We start from the raw sequence: 9,116 nt of genomic DNA, 5'->3' as shown, positions 1-9,116 counted from the left end.
AGTAGGCAAAGCATTCCCCTCACAAAACGCTAGCGGCATAGGTCAGGAATCAGTGGACAACCAAGGCGTACAGCCGAGAGAGGCACAAGTCCAATCCGCCAGAGGTAGGGGAACAGTCTTTAAGATGTGGGACAGTTTTCTCAGCCCCTCACGTACCACAGCCCCTGAGGTGCGGGGTAGTGCCACAAGAAATCCTAAGTTTGCCCAGATGCTCAAGGAGTACCTTGCAGATCGAACAACTGTACTCCGACATTCCTCTGTGCCTTACAATTATTGGGTATCCAAGGTGGACACGTGGCATGAATTGGCTCTCTACGCCTTGGAAGTCCTGGCCTGCCCTGCCGCTAGCGTTTTGTCAGAGCGTGTTTTTAGTGCCGCAGGTGGAATCATTACAGATAAACGCACCCGCCTGTCAACTGAAAATGCTGACAGGCTGACTCTGATCAAGATGAACAAGGGTTGGATTGGGCCAGACTTCACCACACCACCAGCAAATGAGAGCGGAATTTAAAGTTTGTAACGGGAATTTGCCATGTACCTCCAGTCACCCATGGGTACACACTTCTGGACTTTGGATAATCGCTGGACTGCTCCTCCTTCTCCTCATGCGCCACCATGATGACCGTTACAAGAGTTAGGCCTTTGTTTCAGGTATACCCCCAGTGGTAAATTTTTTCGCCCATTCTTTGCAGAATGGACATTACAACGACAGGAGACCCGCTCCTTTGCAATGGGAACAATGTTTTGAGGCCCTCATGCACGTCTCTATGCAGGGACAACGTGGAGCCTCCCAATTTTTGGCTGCCCTGCCAAAGGGCTATACTATAATACACCCACTTCCTGACAATGGACACTTAATGTTTTGAGGCCCTCATGCACGTCTCTATCCAGGGACAACGTGGAGCCTCCCAATTTTTGGCTGCCCTGCCAAAGGGCTATACTACAAAAGACCCACTTCCTGACAATGGACACTTAATGTTTTGAGGCCCTCATGCACGTCTCTATCCAGGGACAACGTGGAGCCTCCCAATTTTTGGCTGCCCTGCCTAAGGGCTATACTATAATACACCCACTTCCTGACAATGGACACTTAATGTTTTGAGGCCCTCATGCACGTCTCTATCCAGGGACAACGTGGAGCCTCCCAATTTTTGGCTGCCCTGCCAAAGGGCTATACTATAATACACCCACTTCCTGACAATGGACACTTAATGTTTTGAGGCCCTCATGCACGTCTCTATCCAGGGACAACGTGGAGCCTCCCAATTTTTGGCTGCCCTGCCAAAGGGCTATACTACAAAAGACCCACTTCCTTCCAATGGGCACTTCAGGTTTACAGGCCCTCATGCACGTCTCTATCCAGGGACAACGTGGAGCCTCCCAATTTTTGGCTGCCCTGCCTAAGGGCTATACTATAATACACCCACTTCCTGACAATGGACACTTAATGTTTTGAGGCCCTCATGCATGTCTCTATCCAGGGACAACGTGGAGCCTCCCAATTTTTGGCTGCCCTGCCAAAGGGCTATACTACAAAAGACCCACTTCCTTCCAATGGGCACTTCAGGTTTACAGGCCCTCATGCACGTCTCTATCCAGGGACAACGTGGAGCCTCCCAATTTTTGGCTGCCCTGCCAAAGGGCTATACTACAAAAGACCCACTTCCTTCCAATGGGCACTTCAGGTTTACAGGCCCTCATGCACGTCTCTATCCAGGGACAACGTGGAGCCTCCCAATTTTTGGCTGCCCTGCCTAAGGGCTATATTATAATACACCCACTTCCTGACACTGGACACTTAATGTTTTGAGGCCCTCATGCACGTCTCTATCCAGGGACAACGTGGAGCCTCCCAATTTTTGGCTGCCCTGCCTAAGGGCTATACTACAATAGACCCACTTCCTTACAATGGGCACTTCAGGTTTACAGGCCATCATGCACGTCTGTATGCAGGGGCATTGGTGAACCTCACAATTTTGGACTGCCCTGGCAAAGGAAAATACTACAAAGACTCAGTTCCTCAAAATGGGCACATTAGACTCAGAGGCCTTTATGTACGTCTCTTCTCAGGGACATCGGAGTGCCACACAATGTTTTACGTAAAATCTTTCATGTATTGATCTCAAAAAGTAACATACATTAGCTCTATCTCACTATTGGGTATGTGCCCTTAACATTTCCGCTATGAAAAATCATTTTGGTGTCATTTTGGAAGGTTTTCTGGTGAGTCCGTAAAAATGGCGTAAAACGCGGACAAAATTATTCAAAGCTGTGACTTTTGAGTGATAAATGCTTCAAGGGGTCTTCCCCATGCTGTTGCCATGTCATTTGAGCACTCTTCGGAGACTTTTGTGCCATTTTTAGGGTTTCTACATGCTGCCAGTGGTCATTTCACAAAAATACTCGGGTCTCCCATAGGATAACATTGGGCTCGGTGCTCGGGCCGAGTACACGAGTATCTTGGGAGGCTCGGCCCAAGCTTCGAGCACCCGAGCTTTTTAGTACTCGCTCATCACTACTAATAAACCTAAAAAATAAAAATAAATTGAATAAAAATCATGAATGTTGTGTTATAACAGGAAATTCGGTGTAAGAATGAATATCCGGGATGAGAGTTCAGCGAATGAGTTATAGAAATTGTTACAAAAAGGAGTGTGTACGGTTTATGCGTAAATTTTCAGAATGCGTACATGAAAATTATATGTATGTGAGAATGTCCCCCATGCTTTGTAAAAAGTTATTTATGAAAATGTAAATAAAATATATAAAAATGCCTAATTATTTATAATTTATGAGAAAGATATATATGTATGGAAGAATGTTATAAGGTGTCCAAGAACCATAAAGAAAAAGGGTGCATATATAATGTTAGAGGTCTAGAGTTCCACCAGGCTATATCACCCCTAAAGAAATAGAAAGAAGACCTTACTACCTGTGTACCCCAAAAAAAGCTATATTTCTTAGCCAGGATTATGGTGGAGATATGCACAAGTGAAATAAGAATATAAAGTAATACAATAAGATTATAAAACCAATATGTGTGCATTCATGCACCACCCGGTACGCTACCCTTGCCAAATTGCTCACTCTAGATCCCCACACGATCCATGAAGCCGTTCCCCCGGTCACACCGCCTGCTGCCGGTTCCCACTCATCCCTGGGGGAGTTAGGCGAGTGGTATCGAGAGCTACATGTCGGCACTGATGATACCCCCATACACCACAAGGAAGGGGTATACCGGGTGGTACAGGAGTATGAGCGGGTTTTTAGCAAGCACCCTCTAGATTTTGGGCAGATTAAAGGGGTTCAACACCACATCCCTACCGGTACACACTCCCCTATTAAAGAGAGATACAGGCCTATTCCCCCTGCGCACTACCAATGCGCCAAAGACATATTGAGGAACATGAAGGAGGCAGGGGTTATTAGGGACAGCTGTAGTCCCTGGGCCGCTCCGTTGGTGCTGGTTAAGAAGAAGGATGGCACCATGCGGATGTGTGTGGATTACCGGAAGATTAACCAGATAACGCATAAGGATGCTTACCCTCTGCCCCGCATCAAAGAGTCCCTGGCCTCGCTGAGAACCGCTAACTACTTCTCCACCCTTGACCTCACCAGCGGGTACTGGCAGGTGGCCGTGGCACCGGAAGACCGAGAGAAGACTGCCTATGGGACCGTTTTGCTGTACTTGGATGATGTGATTGTGTACTCACAGACGTATGAAGCCCACCTGGAGCACCTAGCCGAGGTGTTCGCGTCCCTTGCCAAGTATGGGATGAAGTTGAAGCCCTCAAAGTGTCATCTGCTGAAACCCAGAGTGCAGTACCTAGGACATGTGGTTGGTGCGGAAGGTGTCGCCCCCAACCCCGAGAAGATCACCGCCATCCAAGACTGGCCGAGACCGACCACAGTGAGGGAAGTGAGGCAGTTTCTGGGCCTGGTGGGATATTACCGTCGCTTCATTAAGGGGTACACAAAGATGGCTGCCCCCATGCAAGACCTCCTCGTAGGACAGACCAAGGGTGGTAGATCCCTAGTAGCCCCATTGGTGTGGGAAGAAAAGCATGAGGAATCCTTCCGCCAGCTGAGAACAGCCCTGACCGGAGAGGAAATCCTAGCGTACCCTGACTACAGCCGCCCATTCATCCTCTACACCGACGCCAGCAATGTGGGCTTGGGGGCTGTTCTATCCCAGGTCCAAGACAGAAGGGAAAAGGTAATAGCTTATGCTAGCCGAAAACTCCGACCGACTGAGAGGAACCCTGAGAACTACATCTCCTTCAAGCTTGAGCTCTTGGCACTGGTGTGGGCTATCACCGAGCGGTTCCGCCATTACCTGGCAGCAGCCAAATTCACCGCGTACACAGACAATAACCTGCTGACCCATCTAGATATGGCCAAGCTGGGCGCGTTGGAGCAGCGGTGGGTGACCAGGTTAGCCAACTACGATTTCACCATCAAGTACCGGGCCGGCCGTACCAACGTCAATGCCAATGCACTCTCCCGGATGCCCCACCTGTCGGAAGAGGGGCCAGAGGATGATGACCTCGAAGAGATCGAGTTGCCTGCATTTCACCGGCCATTCACTGAGAAGGTGCACGTCTACCAACAACGGGTGAACCTGGATCCGCTGCCCCGACAGGACTGGCAGGAAGCTCAGGACCAGGCACCTGCTGTCCGCCTGGTCAAGACTCTAGTGGAACAGGGTTCTGCTGGGATAGACCCTGCTGCCCCTGCCGAAGCCCAACATCTGTGGCAAGAACGGACCCGGCTATACCTACACCAGGGGAAGTTGTATCGCGAGCTGATTAATCCAAAGACTCACGAGAAGATCCGCCAGCTGGTGATTCCCCAGGCTAACGTGCCCACCGTCCTGCAAGCATACCATGATGGTGCAGTGCACTTCGGGTGGAAGAAGCTAGAGATGTTGTTAAGAGAGCGGTTCTATTGGAGTGGAATGCGGGAATCTGTGGAGGCCTGGTGCCGAGAATGTGGCCCTTGCGCATTGAGAAGGAAGGACGAGGCCAGCCAGAAGGCACCCCTACACCCGATCATTACACACCAACCGCTGGAGCTGGTTGCCCTTGACCATGTAAAGCTCACCCCCAGCCGAAGTGGGTACACCTACGCTCTGACCATCGTAGACCACTACTCGAGGTTCCTGGTGGTTGTCCCAGTTAAGGACTTAACCGGCCGCACCGCTGCTAAGGCTTTCCAGGCTTATTTCTGTTGACCGCATTGGTACCCGGAGAGGGTGCTTACCGACCAGGAGAGGCTGATTTGGGAGGATGGGCCTGGAGGAAAGGGATGGCCTAGGCCCGCCACTACCGTAACCGGTGGCGATCCTCCGGGGGTTCAGGGGTCCCCTTGGACGTGGGCCCCCTGAAAGAGACAGAACCCGCTCGGGCAACTTGGTGCTGGACTGGGGTCAAGGGGTGCTGCCCGCTTCTTAGGGGCAGCATCAGGGCCAGGTTGTTTGGGTGGGAGAAGAGCGGAAGCTGTACCGTTGTAAAATGTTTATGATGCTTTTACATGTTTTACCGTTTTATTCTTTTTCAGTTGTGAAAATAAAACCGGTGATGGACGGGCAGCCCGCGGACGGTCTGCATTTTGCTATAGGGGAATGTGGCGCCCTGGACAAGCCAGGTCGTCACAGGTACTACACCAACACACTCTACACTCCGGCTAGGCACACCGAAGCTAAACACAAATCCTAGTTGCCTTCCTCCAGGGGCTGATGTCCACACCAGGGGGTGGGCCAGGCGGTTGATCCCACCCACCGAGGAGTTCACAGTCCTGGAGGCGGGAAAAGGAGTCAGATTAGAGATCAGTTTTGGAGTTAGAGAAGTGAAGAGGAGAGGAGACTGACCGTGTCCGGGTGTGTGGCCCGGGCACTCAGCAAGGTTGGCAGACGGTGGTGACCTTCTGCAGGAGAGGCTGATTGGAGTGAACCGTACGGACCGGGGATGGGCGGTGGCCCGCCGGTACCAGATCGGGGAGTGAAGAGAAGCCAGCACCATCCGGCAGGGCCTACGGACCCCGACCAGGCTAGGAGTCGCCGTAAAACCGGTCAAATCCGTTAGCGACAGGAACCTCCAGGGTTTCCCAGCAGTCAAGACCCGATTGAAGGCAACAGCTCACACCGTAGAGGGAAGCACAGTCACCGCCAAGGCTACAGTTCCCAGGGCCAGAGCCTGCGGGCAAAAGGGGCTCCCTCAGCATCCATCCAAGCTGGGGAGCGGGTTACCGGTGGGAAGCCCGCTAGATTTTGGGGGAATAAAAGGGGTCCAACACCACATCCCCACAGGTGCACACCCACCCATCAAAGAGAGCTATAAGCCAATACCACCTTCACATTGCCAGTGTACCAAGGACATGTTGAGCAACATGAAGGCGGCTGGGGTTATCCGTGACAGTTGTAGCCTTTGGGCAGCTCTGTTGATCCTGTTAAAAAAGAAGGACGGCACCACTCCCCGTATTGAGGAATTGCTAGCTGCATTGAGAACTGCAAATTATTTTTCTACCCTTGATCTCACTAGTCACTATTGGCAAGTGTCCGTTGCTGAGGCAGACCGGGAGAAGACCGCCTTCGCCACCCCTATGGGTCTCTGCGAGTTCAAAAGCATGCCCTTCGAGCTGTGCAATGCGCCAGGAACCTTCCAGAGGCTGATGGAATGCTGCTTGGGACAAGATTTTAGGGTGTATAAAAAGGGAGATTAGATCCCGTGATCCCAACGTATTGTTACACCTCTATAAATCACTTGTAAGGCTACATCTGGAATATGGGAACCAGTTTTGGGCTCCACATTTTAAAAAGGACATTCAGAAGTTAGAGTCAGTTCAAAGGTGGGCAACTAGACTACTACAAGGAATGGAAGGCCTCCCATATGATGACAAGTTGAAAAAGTTATTAAGTGATTATTGGCTGCAATGGGGCTTTCTGGCTGGTGCCAGCCTCTCTTCTTAGCACACAGGAACCACAATCCCTACACCATGCTTCAATGGATTCTCTCATCCCAGCCCAGTAAAACTACATATTTTACACAGTCATAAGCAGCCAAAAGGGATCTATTCTATTCAATTGCAAATGATCTAGATAAGACTGAGAATAAGATACTGCACGGGACATAGCAGAGTTGGTCAAGTTGAGTGGAGATGAGTTTGCTATTTGGCACAGCTTTTTGCATCAATAAAGCAAGTAAAAGGTGTGAAAGATAAAAAAAAGGGTGAAAGTGTGAAAAGTGAATTGGCCAAATTGAGGTGCATATAAAGTTTTTGCTTTCTTTCAATTCACTAATGGGGCTCATTTGAATCAGGTGAATTGAGTTCTGCTTTTGGAAACTGGGTTAAGAAGGGGTGCACCGGTCCTGGAGGTACTGCAATACCAGGTCAATGCGTGGAGTGGACAGAGCAAGATTTTTTCCATCTCCTTGTTCTAAAAATCCATTTAATATATGGTCCCCAGAGAGGGGACGTATCAGATATTAAACTGATAAGAACAGATTTAATTTTTTTTTTTTTCTGTTTATCAGTAGGACTTCAAAATAACAAAGGTGATCGCCTCCCGTTGCCTGGGAACCGTCCAGGCACAAGAGGGCTATGTGTCACCAGAAGGCGCACACACTTCCTCAAGGCCGGCAGACGTGCAATCCCAGGCACCTTCCAGTACCGACCAAGGTAGCGTCCTCCGAAACTACACTTGATCTTAGCCAAAAGGCCGAGAAGCTATAACCCGAATTGGTTACGGCCTTGAGTGGCACCCTGGCCTATACCGGACACATCTTAGGGAGAGGGAGACAAACCCACGCCTACAGAAGACATTTTGTCACCCAAGCCAACCCTTGAAAAGGCTGTTTTGCAGAGCAAAAACAAGAAGAATGGTGCTTTTTGCAGCCGCCGCCCACTGCAATGAATCTGAATAACTCCTCCTTTTGGACACAAGCACCTCCCCTCCCCCTTGCAGTCTTTCCAATTCATGATACAAAAAGACGGACGGACAGGACAGGACAGGACAGGCTGCCTGACTTTCCGTCACTGCCACCCTTTGCCATCCTTGTCCGTAGAAAGCCCTTTCATCATCCCCAAACCCTAATCTTTTCCCTTCCCTTCCCAGATGCGTCTCACTCCCTTTCATTAGGAAGTGAGCGCAGCCTTTTCTCCGTTCTGCACATGCGCGACGTTAAACACAAATGCGCAGGCGTGCGTTCCATTACCCTCACTGCATTCCACTCCCATACAGGAAGTGGGCGCAGCTATTACTACGGTCGCACATAAAAGAACCCACGGCCACCACTGCACATAGCTGACTCCACCACAGGACACCCACTTCTACACCAACGCAGGTAAGACAGGATCGGCACCTCTATGCTCCCGTTACAATCAGGCTCAGTCACCATGTGATAACGCTCTCAACTCTTTAGTTGCAGGCTCCCCTTGCTTCACCTCCACTGGCTGTGCTGCCATTTCCTCTCCCACCTGGAAGGTATACTTTATTCCACTATTTTCCTGTTTCTCTCTTCCCCCTTTTCCCATAACCTACTTTTATCTACATTTGTGGGGTATCTATATGCTATTTACATCATAGTTTTATTCATTAATATGGAAGGGAAGAGTGCCCATGAGAGTGTTGAACTGCGGAGAGCAAGAAATTAAGCTGCTCCGATTTGCCACCATTGATAAGCTGTTCTCAGTAGATACACATGCTATCCAAACAGCAGCATCCACCATTGCTTCAGCCCACCCATTCAGTGACAGCTCACCAAGTCAGCCATAGGAGTGGTGTAAGGAATTACACGTAGGCACTGACTCCACACCTTCACATCACAAGAAGGGGGTCTACAGGCTAGTGCAAGAATACGAGCAAGTCTTCAGCAAACATCCGCTAGACTTTTGAAGAATAAAAGGGGTCAAACACTACATCCCCACAAGTGCACACCCACCCATCAAAGAGAGATATAAGCCAAAACTACCTGCACATTACCAGTGTACCAAGGACATGTTGAGCAACATGAAGGAGGCTGGGGTTATCCGTGACAGTTGTAGCCTCTGGGCAGCTCCGTTGGTCCTGTTAAAGAAGAAGGACAGCACCACTCCCCTGTATTGAGGAATAGCTAGCT

The 9,116-nt window shown here is 50.0% G+C and overlaps 1 pseudogene; it reads right to left on the bottom strand.

Moving 5' to 3' along the window:
- Window positions 1–7,351: 7,351 nt before the first annotated feature.
- Window positions 7,352–7,558, bottom strand: LOC142260746 (U2 spliceosomal RNA; annotated as a pseudogene).
- Window positions 7,559–9,116: the final 1,558 nt, after the last annotated feature.

The sequence above is a fragment of the Anomaloglossus baeobatrachus genome, unplaced genomic scaffold (assembly GCF_048569485.1).
Source record: "Anomaloglossus baeobatrachus isolate aAnoBae1 unplaced genomic scaffold, aAnoBae1.hap1 Scaffold_176, whole genome shotgun sequence".
NCBI lineage: Eukaryota > Metazoa > Chordata > Amphibia > Anura > Aromobatidae > Anomaloglossus > Anomaloglossus baeobatrachus.
The sequence above is the reverse complement of the archived record's forward strand: the minus strand, read 5'-3'. Positions and strand labels throughout refer to the sequence as shown.